This window comes from Mus caroli, unplaced genomic scaffold (genome assembly GCF_978045245.1).
Source record: "Mus caroli unplaced genomic scaffold, Mus_caroli_1 scaffold_3, whole genome shotgun sequence".
Classification (NCBI taxonomy): Eukaryota; Metazoa; Chordata; class Mammalia; order Rodentia; family Muridae; genus Mus; species Mus caroli.
Genome location: NW_028227258.1, coordinates 88,384,021 through 88,407,260, shown reverse-complemented (window position 1 = coordinate 88,407,260; position 23,240 = coordinate 88,384,021). Strand labels below are relative to the sequence as shown.

Genomic DNA, 23,240 nt, shown 5'->3' with positions numbered 1-23,240 from the left:
ACAAACTGAAATATGTTTTTAAATTTCAACACTGATAGTAGAGACAATACATATCCTAATCTGAATTTATATGGAAATTATTTAATATTTTAGCTCTGTGATTTTTATATTTAATTGAAGTATGATCAAAACACCATTTTTTAAAATTTCCTTGCTAATATATAAAAAATCAATAAAAGATTTAGGTCAGAATAAATATATATTTTTATGTGAGTATGGGTTTTAAAAGAGGGATAGAAAAATAAACTCATTGAGGAATGGATAAAGAAGTTTCCTGATACAGAACTAGAGTTGAAAGAGACAAGTCCTGTCTCAAAATGGAGGATCATGATCCAGAGGAAGCAGAGCAGCTAAGGAAGCTGTTTACTGCTGATCTGAGCTTTGAAACCACAGATGATAGCTTAAGAGAACAGTTTGAGAAATGGGTACACTTACAGACTGTGTGGTAATGATAGATCCCCAAACAAAACATTCCAGGGACTTTATTTTTGTGACCTACTCTTGTATTGAAGTGGTGGATGTGCTCAGCCTCACAAGGTTGATGCGTGTGTGGTGGAATAAAAGAGAGCTGTTTCTAGAGAGGATTCTGTAAAGCCTGGTGTCCATTTAACGTTGAAGAAAACATTTGTTGGATGTATTAAAGAGAATCAGAAGAATATAATCTGAGAGACTACTTTTAAAAGTATGGCAATATTGAAATCATAGAAGTTATGGAAGGCAGGCAGAGTGGAAAAAAGAGAGGAGTTGCTTTTGTAACTTTGGAAGATCATGACACAGTTCAAAAAATTGATAGTCAGAAATACTACACTACTAATGGGGATCGTTGTGAAATGAAAAGGGCCCTTTCTAATAAGAGATGCAGTCTTCTGGATCACAGAAAGTTCATGGAGGTGGATCTGACAACTTTATGGGTCGAGAAAGAAACTTTGGATGTGGTGGAGGAAACTTTGGTGGACGAGGAGGCTATGGTGGTGGAGGTGGTGGCAGCAGAGGTAGTTATGGAGGTGATGTTGGTTGATAAAATGGATTTGGAGGTGATGGTAGCAACTATGATGGTGGTCCTGGTTACAGTAGTAGAGGAGGTTATGGAGGTTGTGGAAAAGTATATGGAAACCAAAGGTGGATATGGTGGTGGTGGAGGAGGATATAATGGTTACAATGAAAGAGGAGATTTTGGTGGAGGTAACTATGGTGGTGGTGGGAACAACAATCACTTTGAAAATTATAGTGGAGAGCAACAATCAAATTATGGACCCATGTAGGGGGGCAGTTTTGGTAGAAGAAGCCTTATGGTGGTGGCTATGGATCTGGAGATGAACGTGGTAGAATTGGTAGTAGAAGGTTCTAAAATAAAACAGAAATGGCTACAGTTCTTAGTAGGAGAGAGCAAAGAGTTATAAGAAAAGCTGCAGTATACTTTGAGACAGTCATCACAAATGCAGTAGAGGAACTGTAAAAATCTGCCACAGAAGGAACTATGATCCTTTGTCAGAAAAGTTACTACAGCTTAAACAGGAAACCCTTCTTGTTCAGGACTGTCACAGCCACAGTTTGCAAAAAGTGCAGCTATTGATTAATGTGATGTTGTGTCAATTAAATGTACATTTCTAAGGTCTTCTATCTGTTATAGCTTTTTCTTTTTCTTTTTCTTTTTATAACATCAGGTATATTGTAAATTGTGGTAGTGGTACCAGAAGTAAAAAATTAAGGAATTTTTAACTTAAAAGAAAAAAACACAACAAAGGAAGTTTCCTTAGCATGTATTATACAGTGCACTACTGGAATAGTGAGAGGCTTGTCTACAAGTGGGTCAATCTGAACAATGTTGGATCTCAGTCAGTGAATTAATTTCCTGTTGCTGCTGTCAAAATTGGCAAACGTTTTGTGATTCCAAACAACACTGATTCATTATTTTACTCAATGGGCCTTGCTGGCCTAAAATCAAATTGTTAGCAGGAATGTGCTCTGGCGGGAGCCTGCAGGAGAGGGCAGGTGGCCATGTCTTTTCACTTTCTACTGGCACTTAATACCCCTTTTCCCACCTCTGAAGATGGGCACAGCATCTCCAAACATCACCCAACAGGAAACTCTTTTCTTCCTACTGTTTTTACTAGTTTCTAAAGGTTGTTTGCTAGTATATGTGCTCCACTTTTGTATTCCACAAAAAATTCCCAATTTTCATTAAACTGATAATGTCTTCAACACCTCTGTAACAGTCTATTTGAGGCTTTCATGTTCTTGGGCAAGGGTATCTTTGAATTGGAAAGCAATTGGTAGTCCCACATCATTGTGTAATATTAATATATAGCAATGTATTATTGTACTCTCTTCTAACTGTCGATATAATACAGAAAAATAAATTCAGTATGTTATGAGGCATCACTGATTCAAATATAAAATGTTATGAAATTAATCTAGTGAGTTTTTAATTTCACTGCTATGGTGGGGTGTTTGCCACTAAAAATATATTCTTAAATAAATATTTATTACAGAGTGTCTGGAGTAGAGATTAAAGTCAAGTTTATTTTGCTCAACATTTCTCTTTTAATCCAATATTCATCTTCATTGTTACATATCAGTGTTCTTTGTACTTGATTCCATGCATGTATGTATACATATAAAATCTCATCTAATTAGTATATAATAAATAAAAATGTTTCCATGGAAAGAATAAGGCTCCACAGATCTCAATACTAGTTACAGAACTACAGGCAATGAAAGATGAGAGCAGAGTTAGTTATCAATACAAAATGCTCATCCCTAAAAGCATCTATATACATGTAACATTATAAGGACTAAGCAGTCACATATCTATATCTATACGTATATGTATAGAGATGATTGAGAATATATGTGTGTGTGTTTGTGCACATGCACATAAACACGCATATACACACATATACATCTATCTATCTATCTATCTATCTATCTATCTATCTATCTATCTATCTATCTATCATCTCTCTCTCTATATATATATCTATATATATAGATAGATACATATATATACATATATATCTATATCTATCTATCTATCTATCTATCTATATATATATAGATATATAGAGAGAGAGATGGACAGACAGACAGACAGACCAAGACAGATAGACCGAAACAGAGAAAGAGCACAGAGAAGATAATAAATTATATAAATGAGGCAATGAACATGAGAGAGACCAATAGAGTATGTGAAATAATTTTGAAACAATTAACAGAATGTTTCATTTTATTGGGTGAGAAGCACTAGACATATGAGAAGTGTAAAATAACCGTCATGGTAATGAATAAAAATGTTCAGATACCCTTGAGAATGCCTTCATCCTGCTGAAAACTGCAGTAATAAGACAGAAGACCCTAAGAAGCTAAGAATCACAAGCAGAAGTTAAGATAACATGAAATTTCACCAAGAGTTCACATTGTTTGTTGACCTGTGGTGACTCCTTTTAAAAAATAATGTTCAAGTTTTTGAAAATATTGAGTTATTGATTTCTGTCAACATAGAAGCTGAGAAAAAGATGACATGATAGATGCTGAGAAAATTCGTGTTCAGAATCTGCTCTCAGTTTTAAAATTTAAAAATATTTTTTTTCTGGACATGTTAGAGAGAGATAATGTGTTCACATGGATATTGGCCTTGTAACCTAAACAGAATTCAAATTTTTTTCACTTTTAAGTCATCTCTTTTTTTCTAATATTGTATTGGTAATAGTATTTGTAAGTTATCACTTGTAAAGTTATTGATTTATTTAATAAAGCACTAGCCACTCCATGATTCACTAAAGATGTTAATTATGAGGTGGCCCAAATTAGCTGATGAGAAATAGGTATGATAGCAAACTAATTTGAAATTTTATTTCTTGAAAATGATATTGATTGATGTTGTAAGTGAACTAATATAGCTTTATTGACAATTATTTGGCTATTATCTATCTATCATCTATCTATCCATCATCTATCTATCTATCATGTATATTTTGTGTGTGTGTACTCATATGTATGCACATGTGTGTGTCACAGTGATCTGATAGAGATCAGATTACAACTTTCAGGATTCAGTTACTCTGTGGATTTTGAGGATCAAACACAGGTACTGAGGCTTGATGACAAGCACCATTGCCCCTTTGCCAAGCAGTAAATTTTTGTCTATTGTAAAGCCTCAAGTGACTCTCCAAACGTATAACAGAACTCTGAACGTTAAGCACACATATTTACTACTCAGATCCATGTATTACATTCTGGGAGCACAACAGGTTGGTAGGTGTCTGTTCCTTTAGTAAAAATCTTTTTGATGCTTTACTTAGTAGTCCCATTCTGCTGTCTTTGTTTTGCCTTATTATTCTGAACTTATTTCACAGATTGTCAGTGTTGGAGAAGCTGTGAGTAAATATGTAAGGAGTTGGATGGCCCTGAGAGAATCTGTATTATTGAAAAATAGCTAAATCTCAAACCCTGTGCTCTAGGTCATGGCGACTTCCCTTGAGGTCCAGGTCCTTAGAGCCTGGCAAGTTCTTGTATGGGAACTCTTTTTTGAGAGTTTTTCATACCAGAGAAGTGGTCCTGACCATTCCTGTAGGTGGGAGGGGAAGGAAGGAAGCGATTGTTTGCTGTTGCACTATTTTGAGAGAGGCAGGGTGCATGAAGAGAACTTTACTGGTTTTTAAGTGAAGATTCATCAGAAACATTTAAAAAATTTGAAAGGGGGATCTGTGGTAAGTGGAGAAAGCACCCCCAAGTAAATATACAAAATGCAGATGAAGTCTATATAAACATGTATGATTAGCAAGTCCTCAAGGCCTGGTACACATGAGAACTGGCAAAGTGTTTCTCCTTTGAAGTTTTAGAAGAATTGCAAAAAACTTTCTTATGTACAAAGAATAGTGTTTACCAAAAACTAATTAACCAATGTGTGCAAATCATAGCAACTACACCATGAAGAGTACAAGCTGAGATTGATCCCTTACAGAAACCTCCTACCAAGATTAGTTTACGGCTCCTCTTGCCAGCCTTTGTGGACATATGTTTGTATGTCTGTTATTTCTTCCTTTCTCATCACCCAATCAGGTAGGTTTTCAGAAAACAAATGTGCAGTAGGTGGAAATGGACAAATTTTTATTTATATAATTTATATGGTTCACTTTCTGTCAACATGCTTTCCATCAACTATCTTGTGATATATGCCTATATAGTAGCAAAATATATGTACTGAAATATTTAATTGAATTTAACTATTCTTTTTTTTAATTAGGTATTTATTTCATTTACATTTCCAATGCGATCCCAAAAGTCCCACACACACTCCCCCACCCACCCACTCCCACTTCTTGGCCCTGGCATTAAAAGAGGCCCATTGGTCGTGCAAACTTTATATGCCTCAGTACAGGGGAATTTAACTATTCTATGACATAAATATATATTGGATATATTTCAATATGATCACATTTCATGTCCTTGTCAAACTGATTTTAAGGGGAGATTTTAATGAACAAAAGTATATTTAGTGATTAATTCAATTTTATTCCAGAAATGCAAAGGGAAACCTTTTGTTTTTTTGGTTAAAATATGTCAAGTAATGCTTCACTCAACATTATTATCCATTTATTTCGTTTTTAGAATTTGGGGTTACCTTGATAATCTAACATAAATGTAGATATTATTATTTTTCAGGTTTATGAGTTTATTAGTGTATATGTGATTGTGTGTGTGTGTATCCATGTGAATGTGTATGTTTAACAGTAATAAGATGTAAAATGCAAAAGAGTAATATACTATCTGTTGCATACAAACAGTGAACAGACTGTTTCAGAAGCATTTAGAATTATTAAATCCCAGGTATCATTAATGGTAATTGGTCTAACATTAAAAGAAAATTACAATTGGATTGGGTCTTATAGAATTTCAATTGTTCAGAACCTCCAAGTGAAAATAATGTCATTCACTTGGGAAACAGCAGAAAACTACAAAGTATGTTTGGGGATTAATAAGGTTTAGTTACAGAGGATGGTTATAAAATTATGATGAGTTCACAATAACGACAAAAAATGTTTTCATCTTTAACCACATATGCTTTGAAACACAGGCATCCCCAGATTAACTTTAAAAGAATAAGTCAAACAGCAGAGACTAATAAAACGCAAATTTGTGAACACAACATAATTCTAGCCTATATATGTTAACTTTGAAGAAATGTAAACCAAAATATAAATAAAAGACCGATCTTATTATCTACACCATATTTCCTAATACAGGACAAATGTTAGGTTCTATTGAGGACACCAGATTCTGAGTCAAGTGTTCCCTTTAGCCTGTGCAATTGCCTTAGAAAATATTAACCTGTGCAATGGCCTTAGAAAATATTTACCATTGAGCAGAAGAGTGTCCAGGAAAGACTCTTCTTTCTATGGAAAAAGAGCAGGGGACATAAGTGGGAAGTCTTTGAGAGGTAAAGACTAATAGTATTTAACCTGATAAAAAATAGGCTTCAGGTATTCATTTGATGCACAGGAATGGCAGAGTTAAGATTAACCAGAATTTCAGCAACCGCCAATCAAAACAGATCCATCTTCTTTCATACTGTGGCAAGATGGTTCATCAAGTAAAAGCCATCAGATGACCCAAGTTTATTCAGGACTGAGAGAACTGACTCCCACAATTCCCATATGTAAACTATGGTATGAATGCATTTACTGCCAATTTCTACAATATAAATAAATTCAATTTAAAGATGTATGTGCTAAAGAAAAAAGAAAGCACTATTTATAGTAATATATAAAAGCTACTTTTATATATTGTAAATATATAAAATGTTTATAAATGTATATAAATGTAAAATATATTAAACGTTGAAATATGTGAACAACTAATAAAAAATAAATAGATTGAATAAGATATTTAATTAAAAACCGATCACGGTCATTGTGGAAATATATTTAGGATGGCAAGACATATTCTGTAGTCATAGTTTTTGCACATTTTAAAAATAACTATATCACTTAAAATACTGGAATGTGAATCTCCATCAGTTATAAGGAAGAAGAACAAACAACAACAACAAAAAATCCTTCAGTTCTTCTATTTTCAATAGACCTTGAAACAGAAGCATGAATTTACAATTTAAGCAAAGATAACCTTTCCTACTGAAGGCTATGGCTTTTCTGTAGAACCACTTGTTCTGCTTTTTCTTTCATCTAGTCACAGGTATCTTTTTTATATAAGTTCAAAAAGTATTTCCTATAGCGAAATTTGCTTTTCACTAGAAAAACAAAAATCAAGGTTATACATTTGTTTGTGATAACATATCTAAAAGATTCAAATCTAAACTTGACTGAATTTTCTTTCATAGCATAATTTCATTCTTGTATGAATGAAATAAAAATAATGATGACAATTTCTTTCTTTTTTTAATTTTTAATATTTTTATTACATATTTTCCTCAATTACATTTCCAATGCTATCCCAAAAGTCCCCCATACCCCCCCTACTTCCCTACCCACCCATTCCCATTCTTTTGGCCCTGGCATTCCCCTATATTGGGTCATATAAAGTTTGCAAGTCCAATGGGCCTCTCTTTCCAGTGATGGCCAACTAGGCCATCTTTCGATACATATGCAGCTAGAGACAAGAGCTCCCGGGTACTGGTTAGTTCATCATGTTGTTCCAACTATAGGGTCGCAGATCCCTTTAGCTCCTTGGGTACTTTCTCTAGCTTCTCCATTGGGAGCCCTGTGATCCATCCAATAGCTGACTGTGAGCATCCACTTCTGTGTTTGCTAGGCCCCGGCATAGTCTCACAAGAGACAGCTATCTTTGGGTCCTTTCAGCAAAATCTTGCTAGTGTATGCAATGGTGTCAGCGTTTGGAAGCTGTTTATGGGATGGATCCCTGGATATGGCAGTCTCTAAATGGTCCATCCTTTCATCACAGCTCCAAACTTTGTCTCTGTAACTCCTTCCATGGGTGTTTTGTTCCCAATTCTAAGAAGGGGCATATTGTCCACACTTTGGTCTTTATTCTTCTTGAGTTTCATGCGTTTAGCAAATTGTATCTTATATCTTGGGTATCCTAAGTTTTGGGCTAATATCCACTTATCAGTGACTACATATTGTGTGAGTTTCTTTGTGATTGTGTTACCTCACTCAAGATGATGCCCTCCAGGTCCATCCATTTGGCTAGGAATTTCATAAATTCATTCTTTTTAATAGCTGAGTAGTACTCCATTGTGTAAATGTACCATAATTTCAGTATCCATTCCTCTGTTGAGGAGCATCTGTTTTTTTCCAGCTTCTGGCTATTATAAATAAGGCTGCTATGAACATAGTGGAGCATGTGTCCTTCTTACTGGTTGGGACATCTTCTGGATATATGCCCAGGAGAGGTATTGCTGGATCCTCCGGTAGTACTATGTCCAATTTTCTGAGGAACCTCCAGACTGATTTCCAGAGTGGTTGTACAAGCTTGCAATCCCACCAACAATGGAGGAGTGTTCCTCTTTCTCCACATCCTCGCCAGCATCTGCTGTCACCTGAATTTTTGATCTTAGCCATTCTGACTGGTGTGAGGTGGAATCTCAGGGTTGTTTTGATCTGCATTTCCCTGATGATTAAGGATGTTGAACATTTTTTCAGGTGCTTCTCTGCCATTTGGTATTCCTCAGGTGAGAATTCTTTGTTCAGTTCTGAGCCCCATTTTTTCATGGGGTTATTTGATTTTCTGGAGTCCACCTTCTTGACTTCTTTATATATATTGGATATTAGTCCCTTATCTGATTTAGGATAGGTAAAGATCCTTTCCCAATCTGTTGGTGTTTTTTTGTCTTATTGATGGTGTCGTTTGCCTTGCAGAAGCTTTGCAGTTTCATGAGGTCCCACTTGTCAATTCTCGATCTTACAGCACAAGCCATTGCTGTTCTATTCAAGAATTTTTCTCCTGTGCCCATATCTTCAAGGCTTTTCCCCACTTTCTCCTTTATAAGTTTCAGTGTCTCTGGTTTTATGTGAAGTTCCTTGATCCACTTAGACTTGACCTTAGTACAAGGAGATAGGAATGGATCGATTCGCATTCTTCTACATGATAATAACCAGTTGTGCCAGCACCATTTGTTGAAAATGCTGTCTTTCTTCCACTGGATGGTTTTAGCTCCCTTGTCGAAGATCAAGTGACCATAGGTGTGTGGGTTCATTTCTGGGTCTTCAATTCTATTCCATTGGTCTACTTGTCTGTCACTATACCAGTACCACGCAGTTTTTATCACAATTGCTCTGTAGTAAAGCTTTAGGTCCGGCATGGTGATTCCACCAGAGGTTCTTTTATCCTTGAGAAGAGTTTTTCTATCCTAGGTTTTTTGTTATTCCAGATGAATTTGCAGATTGCACTTTCTAATTCATTGAAGAATTGAGTTGGAATTTTGATGGGGATTGCATTGAATCTGTAGATTGCTTTTGGCATGATAGCCATTTTTACAAAGTTGATCCTGCCAATCCATGAGCATGGGAGATCTTTCCATCTTCTGAGATCTTCTATAATTTCTTTCTTCAGAGACTTGAAGTTTTTATTATACAGATCTTTCACTTCCTTAGTTAGAGTCATGCCAAGATATTTTATATTATTTGTGACTATTGAGAAGGGTGTTGTTTCCCTGATTTCTTTCTCAGCCTGTTTATTCTTTGTGTAGAGAAAGTCCATTGATTTGTTTGAGTTAATTTTATATCCAGCTACTTCACCGAAGCTGTTTATCAGGTTTAGGAGTTCTCTGGTGGAATTTTTAGGGTCACCTATATATACTATCATATCATCTGCAAAAAGTGATATTTTGACTTCATCTTTTCCAATTTGTATCCCTTTGATCTCCTTTTGTTGTCGAATTGCTCTGGCTAGGACTTCAAGTACAATGTTGAATAGGTATGGAGAAAGTGGACAGCCTTGTCTAGTCCCTGATTTTAGAGGGATTGCTTCAAGCTTCTCACCATTTACTTTGATGTTGGCTACTGGTTTGCTTTAGATTGTTTTTAATCATGTTTAGGTATGGGCCTTGAATTCCTGATCTTTCCAAGACTTTTATCATGAATGGGTGTTGGATCTTGTCAAATGCTTTTTCCGCATCTAACGAGATGATCATGTGGTTTTTGTCTTTGAGTTTGTTTATATACTGGATTACGTTGATGGATTTCTGTATATTGAACTATCCCTGCATCCCTGGGATGAAACCTACTTGGTCAGGATGGATGATTGTTTTGATGTGTTCTTGGATTCGGTTAGCAAGAACTTTATTGAGGATTTTTGCATCAATATTCATAAGGGATATTGGTCTGAAGTTTTCTATCTTTGTTGGGTCTTTTTGTGGTTTAGGTATCAGAGTAATTGTGATTTCATAGAATGAGTTGGGTAGAGTACCTTCTGTTTCTATTTTGTGGAATAGTTTGTGAAGAACTGGGATTAGATCTTCTTTGAAGGTCTGATAGAACTCTGCACTAAACCCATCTGGTCCTGGGAGAACTCTGCACTAAACCCATCTGGTCCTGAGAATTTATTTCTTAAGTTAATGACTAGTATGGATTTATTATTCCATTTTAAAGTGGGCATACTATTTTAAAGGATTAATGAAGACCCAGAATACCAGAAAGGAATATCTCTATTTCTACATGAAACAATCCATCCCTGATATGAAACTACATACCTAATGTTATTTGCCACTACCTTGTCCTTAGATTTCCCTCAGGGCTGTGCAATTCTAGGTTGCAATAATTTCCAACCAAATTAAGCCCATATAAAAATTACACAATCCAGTTATTACATCTATAATTTGTATGCCTAGATTGGGCAAATCCAGTACTATACAAATGTATTCCCCAGCTTTTAGACCCATTGCTATTTGCAGTTTCTCCTGGCCATAGGTTCTTATCCATATTTACCTCTTCCTCCTCCTCCTCCTCCTCCTCCTCTCCCTCTTCCTCCTCCTCCTTCAGTTTTCGCCTTCCCTTCTCCTCCCCCTCTAGTTGCCCCACACTCAAAGGCCTCTCATCCCACCTTTCCCCTCCAGTGTCCAATCACAGGCTCTAGCCTTTATTGACCAGATAAAATGGGAATGGGGTGCACATAAGATCACTTTAGTTCATGATCAATTGTTTGTTTGGGGCAACCACTATTAAGGAAGCAGAATAAACTGCAACAGGACAGCCCACAATGTATGTACATCACAAGCATTTTGTTGAAATGAATTATAAGTTTAATATTGTCAAGGCTAACTTTAAAAACTGTGAAGCAGACTTTAGTTTTACAAAAGTGTTTGTCTAGTTTCTGAAGTATTTTTAAGACTAGGCAGTAAAATACTAACAGAAATTCTAGAGTTCTGTGAGTTGTATCCTGGGAATTCTGTACTTTTGGGAGTTGGCTAATATCCTCTTATTAGTGAGCACATAATAATATTTTCTAGTTCCATTCACTTGCCTGCAAAATTCATGATGTCTTCAGTCTTAATAGCTGAGTAGTATTCCACTGAGTAAATAAATCACACTGTTTTTGTTTTTGTTTTTGTTTGTTTGTTTGTTTGTTTGTTTGAGACAGGGTTTCTTGGTGTAGCCCTGGCTGTCATGGAACTCACTCTGTAGACCAGGCTGGCCTCGAACTCAGAAATTTACTTGCCTCTGCCTCCCAAGTGCTGGGATTAAAGGCAAGCGCCACCACACCCAACTTAAACCACACTTTATGTATCCATTCTTCAGTGTGGGGCATCTAGGTTGTTTCCAGCTTCTGGCTATCACAAATAAGGCTGCTATGAGCATAGTAGAACATGTGCTCCTGAGTCATGGTGGAGCATCTTTTGGGTATATGCCCAAGAGTGGTATGTCTATTTCCAGCTTTCTGAGGAACCTCCAGATTAATTTCCAGAGTGGTTTTATCAGCTTGCAATCACACCAGCAATAAAGGAGTGTTCCATTTTCTCCACATGGTTGCCAGTAAGTGCTGTCACCTGAGATTTTGATCATAGCCATTCTGATTGGTGTAAGGTAGAACTCAGGGTCGTTTGGATTTTCATGTCTAAACTCAGGAAGGCTAACAAGGTGAAGCACCCAAGTGATGATGCCTCAATCCCACTTGGAAAGGAATAGAAAGGAATCACAGGAGTCGGGGAGTGAGGAAGGGATCTGGGTTGGAAATTCGAAAGAGAAGGGAAGAGGGGAACATGATCAGGCATTCAGGCAGTACTTACAATACTGAAGCCCTTGGGGCTAGCAGAAAGAATGGAGCCGGCAACCTCGGGAGGTAGGAGGTTTCGGGGAGGTTGGGGTTATCTCTAGAATGTACCAGAAATCTGGAATGTGAGAGAGTCTCTCACTACTCAAGTGAGGGACCTTAGAGGAAATTTCCTACAGTGGGAAAGGGAACTTGTAGATTCCACATCCAGTAGAAAGACAGGGCCTCAAGTAGAGTGATGGGGTTGCCATCCCTAAGTCAAAAACTCTGACCCAGAATTGTTCCTGTCTGAAAGAACTGCAGGAACAAAAATTGGAGAAGAGCCTGAGGAAAAGCAGGTCAGATGACCCGTCCAAATTAGAATCCAGCTCTGGGGGAGGCCCCAAGGCCTGATAATGTTACTGATGCCATGGTGTGTTTACAAACAGGGGCCTATCACGACTGCCTTGTGAAAGACCCAACAAACAGCTGAGTCAGATGCAGATATTTGCACTAAACCAAAGTACAGAAACTGGTAAACCATATGGTTGAATTAGGGAAAATCTGGAAGAAGCTGAGGAGGAGGGCGACCCTATAGAAAGACCAGTAATCTCAACTATCCCAGAAGTCCCCTAGGTTCTCTCAGATACTAAGCCAACAACCAGGCAGCATACACCAGCTGATAGGAGGCCCCAACACACATACAGCAGAGAACTTCTAGGTCTGGACTCAGTTGGTGAAGAGTAACCTAACCCTTGAGAGGCTTGTGGCACAAGGGAGTGGGGAGGTTTGGTGGAGTGGGAATGGGGGCATCCTCTTGGAGACAGGGGGGCAGAGGGAAGAGGTGTGGGATGTGGAACAGTCAGAGGGTGAACCAAGAGGGGAATTAAGTCTGGGCTATAAAAATTATATATTAGGGGCTGGTGAGATGGCTCAGTGGGTAAGAGCACCCGACTGCTCTTCTGAAGGTCCAGAGTTCAAATCCCAGCAACCACATGGTGGCTCACAACCATCCGTAACGAGATCTGGCGCCCTCTTCTGGAGTGTCTGAAGACAGCTATAGTGTACTTACATATAATAAATAAATAAATCTTTAAAAAAATTATATATTAAAGAACAAATAAAAATGTATTAACAGAAATTGTTATCTAAATATCAAGTGATTATATAATTGCTTAATGTATATATAATATACATTCTTATAAGAGACATTTATTTCATATATAATATACAATATGTAATATACAATATATGATACAAGTATATTTATTCCACTGGCTTGCATGCTAGTCCAACAGTGGTTATCTACAGATGGATAGTCCATAAATGTAGTAGTTTTTCAGTCCACACAGATGGATGTCTCAACTGGTATTCAATACAGTTGGAATCCCTAAGAAGTAGGATCTAATGCCAGTAAAGAAGTGAACTTCCCCAAGGAATGGAGGGCAAGCAGACACAGAGTAAAAGCTTCTTCTTAGCTTTTTGTTTATATCGGCTGCTATGAGAAGATGTGGCTCAGATTTAAGGTGGGTCTTCCTAATTCAAATTATCCACTTAACTCAAAATTCCTCACAAGTGTGCCTCACAGTTTTGATTTTGAGTCCACCTCAGATCAAGTCAAGTTAACAACCTAAACAGCCATCACGGCACAATGACTCATAGAAATGAGGAACATATTGAAGAATCAAATTAATCTTGGAATCTGATCTTAGTGTTGTAAGTTATTGGAAATTGTAATCTGCATCAAAAAAAGTTCACTTGTCAAAAGTTTGTGGTCAATTTTCAATTTATCTTGTTTGAATTTCCCGACAAGGTTTTTATATTCAGTAGTCCAGAAAAACACAAGAATATCATTGTGTGAAATCAATAGTCAAATAAAAATGTATATGGTTTTTCCTTTATGTCTACTGTTATCAATACTTGCTTTCTCCTTTCCATCAAAATCACTATGAGTCTGCTCAAAACTACTTTCCAGAAGAAAACCTCATGTTTCAGAGAGCATTTTGGCCTTCACAGCTTTAACTTTGAATGTGCAACTTACGTATGTTTATACATATACTGGTGCTCTCATCTGAGTTCCTGGCAATATTTAGATCTAATAGCCAGTAACTTATTAGTTTTGGAACAGCCTGTTATTGTCTCAGAAGATAGTGTATACTATTCAGATGCAGTTTATCTTATTAACTTCAAGAAAACAGACAGTAAGGTGTACTTGTAATGCTATGTTTCTTTAATGCCATGGACATTTGTAGAAGTAAATAATTATAAGAAAATTGTTCTTTTTAAATAGTGCAAGATATTTAATTCATATCTTTTACAACATTACAATATCCAAAAACACTAAACTGGAAGCCACATATACACGCAGGAGGCTTGGTGCAGCCCTGTGCATGTGCAGCATATGGTACTTCAGTCTCTGTGAGTTCATATGAGCTTTGCTCATGGTTTAGAGGGCTTTGTTTCTTCAGTGTCCTCCATCCCTTCTGGCTCTTAAACACTTTCCACATTCTTTTAGGCAGGGCTCCCTGAACTCTGAGTTGAGGGCTATGTAGGGATCTTCCCATTTATGGCAAGAGTTTCAAGGTCTCTCACTCACTGGCACTCCCTGGATAATATCTGGCCATGGGTCTTTATAGTTGTTCCCATTTGCTGTAAGAGAAAGCTACACTTATGAGTGTTGAAGAAGGCAACTAACTGATCTATGACTATAGCAGAATATAATTAGCAGTCATTACACATACACACAAACACACACACACACACACACATATTATATAAAATTTTGTATTCCTCTAGTCTCCTAGGCTATCTTGTCTCATGTTCTTGGCTACCCAAGCATTTTCAATTATGGGTCTTGTGGAGTTTCCTAAAATCAAATCTATCCTTCACAGGTTACTCCCACAAGCTTTGTGCCACAATTCCCCTAGTATGTTTTGCTGGCAGAACAGTATGCTAGATAAAGTGTTTGCATATAGCTTGATGTCTATGCTACTCTTTAGATAATATTCAGAATGCCTTCCTGTACCAGACACTGGAATACTACATAGAAGGTTCTATGTATGTACTGACTCTCCAGTCCCATGTTCAATATAGGGGTTGTTTTCAACAATGAGGTCCTGCTGTCAGTTTGTAGAGAACAGTCTATAGTCTTTACAACAGCCTGAATTGTTTGAAATTCACTAGAGGCCCTGTGGACACTCAACTTTATTAGTTGTAATATTGGTTGGGATTGTGTCTTTCTCATCATTTGATTATTTTATTTAGACTACCTTCATATATGTATATATTTTAGGATACCTCTTCTGCATTCTATACTATCCTTCAAATGCCCTTAATTTTAGTTGTCTCCTCCTTTGTTTCCTCTTACCATCTCTTCCCCCTTCTCCACACCACTTCATCTTCCTATTCTAGTTTCCCATTCATCTATATCTATCTGTTTTAAGCCCCTTTCCTAAGGTGACTTATCTGTCCCCTCTAGTCTCTTACTCTACCTATTTTCTCTGATTGTATGGATTGTTGCTGGGCTATCATTAAATAATTTGTAATATCTAAGTATAAATGAATATACATGAGTGTGTTACCTCACTCACCATGATATTTTTTTCTAGTTACATCCAGTTGCCTCTAAATTTCATGATATCATTCTCTTTAACAGCTGAATAATACTCCATTGTATAAATAACATGTTTTCTTTATCCATTCTTCTGCTGAGGAATGTCCAGGTTGTTACAGATTTCTAGCTACTATGAATAAATCAGCACTGAACATGGTTGAGCAAGTCTTCCTGTGGTATGGCATAGCATCCTTAGAGTATATGCTCATGAGTTGTATAGTTAGATCTTGAGGTATTTTCATATTGACTGTAAGAGTTTGCACTGCCACCAGCAAAGGATGGGTGTTTTCCTTAAATAATACCTTTGCCAACTTGAGCTGTCAGTTGTTCTGTTGGTTTCAGCCATTCTAACAGGTGTAACATGAAATCTCAAAATAATTAACTCCACAGGATTTTTTTTTTTTTTGCTTCTTCTATTACCAGTTGGTGTGGTTTTGTTGTTGCTGCTATTGTTTTGTGGTATGGCTTTACTTTATTTTTCTGTTCTGTTAGTTCTTTATTGTTGGTAGTGGTGTCTTGATGTTGATGTAGCTCTGTTTTGATTTTTATGTGTTTTCTGTTCTTTTTTTTTTTTTTTTAAGAAAATAAGTTGTGTGTGGGGCAGGGGAAAAAGAATGTTGAAGGGATTACCAGAAGGCAAGTATGTGATAAAATATATTTAAATTTAATTTTTTCTTAAATAATAAAAATATAATAAAATTGTAAAATTAAAAATAAGAATATAAATACAACCATGTGGTATTTGACAAAGGTGCCAATAATACAGATGAAAAAAGACAGCATATTCACAGAATGGTGCTGGGATAATTGGATGTCCACATATGGAAAAATAAAATTTAAAATGAATAAAATAAACATATATAAAAAAGAATAAAAACACATGGAAACAGCCAGTTTCTCTGCGATCACTTACGCTATCATTTTCTAATAAGAAGCCATTGCCTCCAAGCCATCATTAGAAGGAACATGAGATGGAACGAGTCACAAAGACTTTTTGAGTAGGACCTTTGCATCCCTTTGAGAATTGCATGATGGGAGAAGGAGAAGCTCATCTAGGAGTACCCTGCCATTCCTCCCAGGCCTGACACAGTTTATGTGTGCTACTGTATATACTCTTAAGATCATTTATTACTGTCTCCTTAAGTATTGACAAATCACGTAAAACTTACTCTTGCAATTCTATCAGTGGTTTCTAAAATTACCAGAATGTGACTTTTGCCAGAACATTTTAATTACACCAGCTAACCTAAAATCACAACTACTGTCAGAATGAAACCATACATCTTTAGGTGGCTGGAACCACCTAGTAAAAGAAATGAATTCAGTTGTATTAACTGATTTATCATCCAAAATAACCATATATGTCTACAGATAATGTATATCTTGAACTCCCCTATACTGGGGAGTTTAGATTTTCTTTTCAACCATGAAACATAAATGAATAAATTTAAGGAAAGGCTGTCATTGGGATGTTTCAGAGTGTTTGTTCATGGAATGGGGAGGTTCCATAACAGAGTTAAGCAGTTGTTTGCTTCTTTTGATTTAGACTAAAGAAGAAAGATGTCTGTATTTGAAGTAGTAAAAGATGGCAGGGTCCAAGAGGGATATTGGGAGAAAGAAACTCTGTGTTAGGAGAAAAGGGAACATAGATAATGCTGGCCCTTTTCTGTCAAAATGAGTCTACTTAGCACAGAAGAATATTAGGTTAGTGGAAATTTGAAAAACAAACAAATGGCTTTCCTTCTTGCTGCTACTGAAATAGAATGAAAGGCTGCCTTGAATTTTGGACACAGTGGAAGACAAGGGTAGAAGTAAGTCTTTAGTCATTCTTGTATCATGAAGCTGGAATCCTAAATCCTGGTCAACATTTTCAGGAACTAATGTAGGAAAATATTTCTGAGACACAAATGCTGAAAATAAAGTTTTATTAAATGTTATTTATCATATCTCAACATGAATATTTTTATTTGAAAATTATATGATAGTTAAAAGTAATTAAACTGTAAATTTTAATAGGCATATGAAAGCGCATGTTTCAGATTTCTGAAGGAATTGAAATGGAGATTCCTATGAAATCTAATTACGTCTTATTTAAAGGAAGGAAACTCCTTTTGTTAATGAATTACCACCTTACAGAAACATGTATACTATGTATTGTTCATAATTTGAGGATAGATTTGGTGCAGCAATAAATCCCTGATAACTTCTCACTATGCTAAGGGTTTTGTGAAAAATACAAAACAAAACAAAAAAAAAACCCCACAACCTACCTACTGATCAAGTAAAAAGTTTCACTGAGAAAACTGACTCTGCAGAGGAAATATATTATCATCAAGTGACTCATCACAAAGTGCTACTGCCACGTAACTTCCCTAGAAAAATCTGAGCTGTCAGAGGACATAAAGAGGCCCCAGGAAGGGAAAGATTGTTTTGTTTTGTTTTGTTTTGTTTTGTTTTGTTTTGTTTTGTTTTGTTTTGTTTTGTTTTGTTTTGTTTTTACTGATGCAAGGACTGCTATGATTTTAGGTTCTTATTTGTTCTGAAATTCTACGAGATACATATTGATTAAAATGTCATGTGACTTTTGTCCTTTTAGTTTCTTGGTTGAAGGAAGAATTCGGTCATTAGTAATTAGCATTCAGAGACCACCATGCTCTAGTCCAGCAAGGACACATGTAGATAGAGAAGGACAGCTTTTCTGCAGAGGACTGCAAAAGATAACTTGAAGTAACTGTTTCAGCAAGATCGTAAGTACAACTTTACACACATCAGTTTAGAAACTTTCAGCTACGTCAGAAAACAGTTAGTGGGAAAATAACAGTGATAGACTCATGAAAGCGCCATGATTAATGACTTTTTATTTATCTTTTTTATTATTTTATATGTGTAAGTGTTTTTACTTGAATACTTTTGCTATATGCGTGACATGGTGTACCTGTGGAAGTCAAAAGGGGGTATGATATCCCCTAGAACTGGAGTTATGAAGGACTCTAAGCCATGGTGTAGATTCAAAGTATAGAACCTGTGTTTTCTACAAGAGCAATAGGAGTTCTTAATCACAGAACGGTTTCTTCAGTCTTGATTAATGGTGTTTATTGAAATTTTCTTACTTTGTATTTTGAATATAATTCTTCTTTTCTATTCCCCCAACTATCCCAGACAGATCTTCATTTTGTACCCTCCTACATTGTGTCCTCATATTTTTAAAATATGTCAAGTCTAATTTAGCCATGCTGCCATCCATTGGACCATGTGAGACCTAACTGGGTTAACATTCTTAAATAACACAAACTCTCACCTCCCAGAAGGTAGCATTCCCAATAGCCCTCACTTACAAGAGGGACTTCATACCTATCTACACTCTCTGTGCTGAGATGTTTTTTGGCCTGAGTTTGATAATAGTTAAATTCATTTGTGGGAAAGTATCTTAAATTTTAAGAAACCATAAATGGACCACCATATATTGGAGATTATCTTTATCCCAAAAATATGTGTGTGTCTATTTCAGGGAAGGGAATTGATAATAATTTGCTGAATAAAATAAAGCGCTTCTGTGTTTAAAGTAAAGGCATTGATTGGGATTGAATAAAATAACTAACTCATTTATCTATATGGATTATATATAAGCATATATATGTATGTGTTTAAATATATATATATTAGTTGAAACATGCATGATATATATATACAAACACACATAAATATGCATATATATATGTGCATACATATATGTATATATATGTGCATACATATATGTATACAGTGGTAGTTTGACTATGCTTGGCTGAGGGAGTAGAACTATTAGGTGGTGTACCCTTGTTGGAGTCGGTGTGGCCTTGTTAGGGGAAGTGTATCACTGTGGGGGTTGGCTTTGAGACCCTCTTCCTAGCCACATGGGAGCCAGTTTTCTCCTGTCTGCATTTGAATAAAGATGCAGAACTTTCAATTCCTCCATTCCCATGTCTTCCTGGACATGGCCATGATACTATACTACCTTGATGATAATGCACTAAACCTCTGAACCTTTAAGCAAGATTCAATTAAATGCTGTCCTTTATAAGAGTTGGCTACATCATGGTGTCTCTTCACAGTAATGTAACCCCAAACTAAGATTAATATATAATAAGATATAATATGTGTGTATGTATATGTATATAGAATATGAATTTGAGAAATTTTAAAAAATTAGTAAAAATCAAGATGAAAACCATAACCAGTCTTTATCTTCTCTGTAACTTTATGTATAACTTTGTTATGTATTTAATCTACAAGGAAAATACTTGCTTCCTGATTTCATTACCTCAAATTTGGATAACCTAAAAATTTTGCTTTAAAAAAGAACAGGACACTCTTACCATGAGACACAATAATCACTCCATTGAACTAGAAACTCTAACTTCCTCCTAGGCACTTTAAGCTTCTGATACCCTTAACTCAACAGGTTAAGAAAAGAACAATATTTTTGGAGGGGTGATTGATAGGAGCATATGAATATGATATGCCCAAAGGTATCTATATATACACCTGTTTCCATTAATATATGTAAAAATAATTTAGTGAGCAATCTACTCTTAAAATTTACCTTGGAGGAGAAAATTAAGTTTCTTCTGTACAATGGTTGAAAGGAAGATGATAGCTAGAGAGAAGGAGACCCTTAACTGAATCTTTTGGCATTATCATGTCATCTTATTAATGTCTATGGGAAACTCCAAAAACCAAGTCCAGGCAAGGTGAAAAAATATCCAAGACCCTTGAGCAAGGAATTTATGGAACGTTTTATGAGAAAAGTAACTAAGACCTGCTCAGATGCTTGATGGGGATGCAGAATGTGTAGTAGAAGAAGGGAGTCATAACTAGTAGCTAAGGCACTGTAACAGTTGCAGAATTAAGAGTTATAATTTCTAAGAATATTTCTATCCTATTTTGTCAAGAACATGGGTTTAGACATATATCTTGTCAACATTTGATTCTTTCTAATTAGAAAGATAGAATCCCATTACAGAAGAACAATATAAATGGTGATTGAAAGGATATTTGCATTTTCTAGATAATTTTGAAATATTAGAACAAAATCAATTCTCAGTATATTTACCTCTAATTTTGGAAGAAACATCATGATATTTGATTTGTTAGTGGACATTTTCTAGGGTCTGTTGATGGAATAGAGGTTAATACTGGTTGTCACAGGATTGGAACAAGGGTAGCTAGGAAAAGAAGAGATAACAATCAAAGAAGGAACAAAGGAACTCAAAGGAGCCATTCAGAACCATTGTTTGGATAGCAAAAGGACACTGAGTGATTCATAATGTCTAAAAGAGTAACAAAAATGAAGTATTTAAAATTACTGTTGACAGATTATAAAAGGAATACTCTCTGAGAGAATAAAAATATAAGGGTGACCTCTTTATAGTAGCTATAGATGCGGGGGGTTACTTTTATTAAAGAAATGTGGTAGAGGTATTAAAACAGAGTTTGGAGGCTATTATTGTTTGTGAACTTCACTACAGGTGTAATTAGACAAAGCAGAAATGGCTGGAGAAACCTGTGGGTGATATTTTTTAATATAATCATTTGGAGTTCTCAATCCAGATTTTTGAGGTGGGAAAATCCAACTATTATCTGAACCACATCTTCTGCTTGAAAAGTAAAAAGAGATGTAGAAGAAAAGTAGAAAGTCCTTTCATTTGCCTGCCTGTACTTGCCTCCACTGGCAAGTCTGTACCTTCACTACAATTAGAGATTATCCTTGTTTGTTTGTTTGTTTGTTTGTTTTTTATCATTCAATTCGTTTACATCTCAAATGATATGCCACTTCCTGGTTACACTTCCCCAACCCCGCCCCCCCCCATCCCACATTCATCATCTCCCACCCCACCACTCCAGCAACCATCTACACCGGGGGTATCTAACTTCCCACAGGACCAAGTGCCTCCCCTCCCATTGCTGTCAGGCAAGGCCATCCTCTGCTACCTATGTCTCTGGAGTCATGAATTCCTCACTGCACACTCCTTGGTTGGTTGTCTAGTGTCTGGGAGCACTGGGTGGTCCAGTCAGCTGATGTTGTTCTTCCTAGGGGGTTGTAATCCTCCTCAGCTCCACCAATCCTTTGGCCAGTTTTCCCATGGGGTCCCGAGCTCATTCAGATGTTTGCTACATCTCCATTGGTCAGTTGCTGGCTGGACCTCCCAAGGAGCGGCCATATCAGGTTCCTGTCAGCAAGGGCCTCTTAACAGTGAGTTTGGTGTCTGCAGACAAGATGGATTCCCCTGATGGTACAGTCCCAGGGTGGCCCTTCCTTCAGGCTCTGCTCCATTCTATCTCCCCTTTTACTGTGCATTTCGACTAGAGCCATCCCCATTAGGTCCTGCGAGCTTTCTTTTCCCTGGTGCCTGGGACCATCCAGTGGCTATCCCCATTTCCTCATCACTCCCTGTTACATTTTTTAATTCGATTTCCTGACCTTCTGTGCCTCTATCCCATCCTCTCCAGTGCCTGATACTGCCTCCTTATATCCTCCCCCTCTTCTCTCCCTCCCAAGCCCTCCTCTTCCCCCACTTCCCATTATTCTTTAGTATTCAGGTTCATAACAAAGACCAAATGAGACATTTAGCCCTATGGAGTGAGCAGATACTGAGTCCTTGGACAATCTGTTCATTCACAGTCATTGTTGACTTATATGGACCACAGAAATATATGTGTGTGTGTGTGTGTGTGTGTGTGTGTGTGTATACACACATATATTTCCAAGGTAAGTTAATATTTGTTTAGAGGGAATGATAGATAATATAATATTATTCTGCTTTGAAAAAAAAACACTAAGAAAATTTTTGTTTTTGTCTAACAATGGTATACTTCATATGATTATATATATTATGTTGCTCTATGAAAAACTGCTGTTATTCTCTTTATTCAAAATTAATTTATAAGACCATTGTAGCAATAATTCCAAATATTTGTGATTATATGTTTATACTTTGGTGTTTTCCAATATTTTTTCTACATCCTATGAATTAGTAAGACTGTACTTGTCTTAAAATTCAGACTGCTTCTAATGTTCTAAAAATAGACTTTTATTATTCGTTATTATAAAATCTTTGTGTTAGTGGCAGATTTCCCTGGAGAGTTATGCTTAATTGACCTTTAAAATTTCCAGGCTCAGTAATGCTTTCTGCAAAATTAAATTGTCTCTACTGGTAGAACTAGAAGAGACCTTAAAGTTCATCTAACTCTTGTTTTCCTTTCATGGATGAGTTTAATTTAGTTTTGCAATGGATAATACATGCAAAATGAGGACTAGAATTCATGTCTCATCTTTCCCAGAATAAGTTAATTTTTGTTCATTTCTTTGCCAAAGTCACCAAGCTTTACTTGTGTGATGCTGTGCATGCATGTATGCAAATGTATCTTTAATAATTAATAAACTCAAATATAAGGCAGTGTCATTTCTCATATGCATCATATC

At 36.3% G+C, this 23,240-nt stretch overlaps 1 pseudogene; it reads left to right on the top strand.

The window, feature by feature from the left end:
* Window positions 1-317: 317 nt before the first annotated feature.
* On the top strand, window positions 318-1,262 carry LOC110291841 (heterogeneous nuclear ribonucleoprotein A3 pseudogene; annotated as a pseudogene).
* Window positions 1,263-23,240: the final 21,978 nt, after the last annotated feature.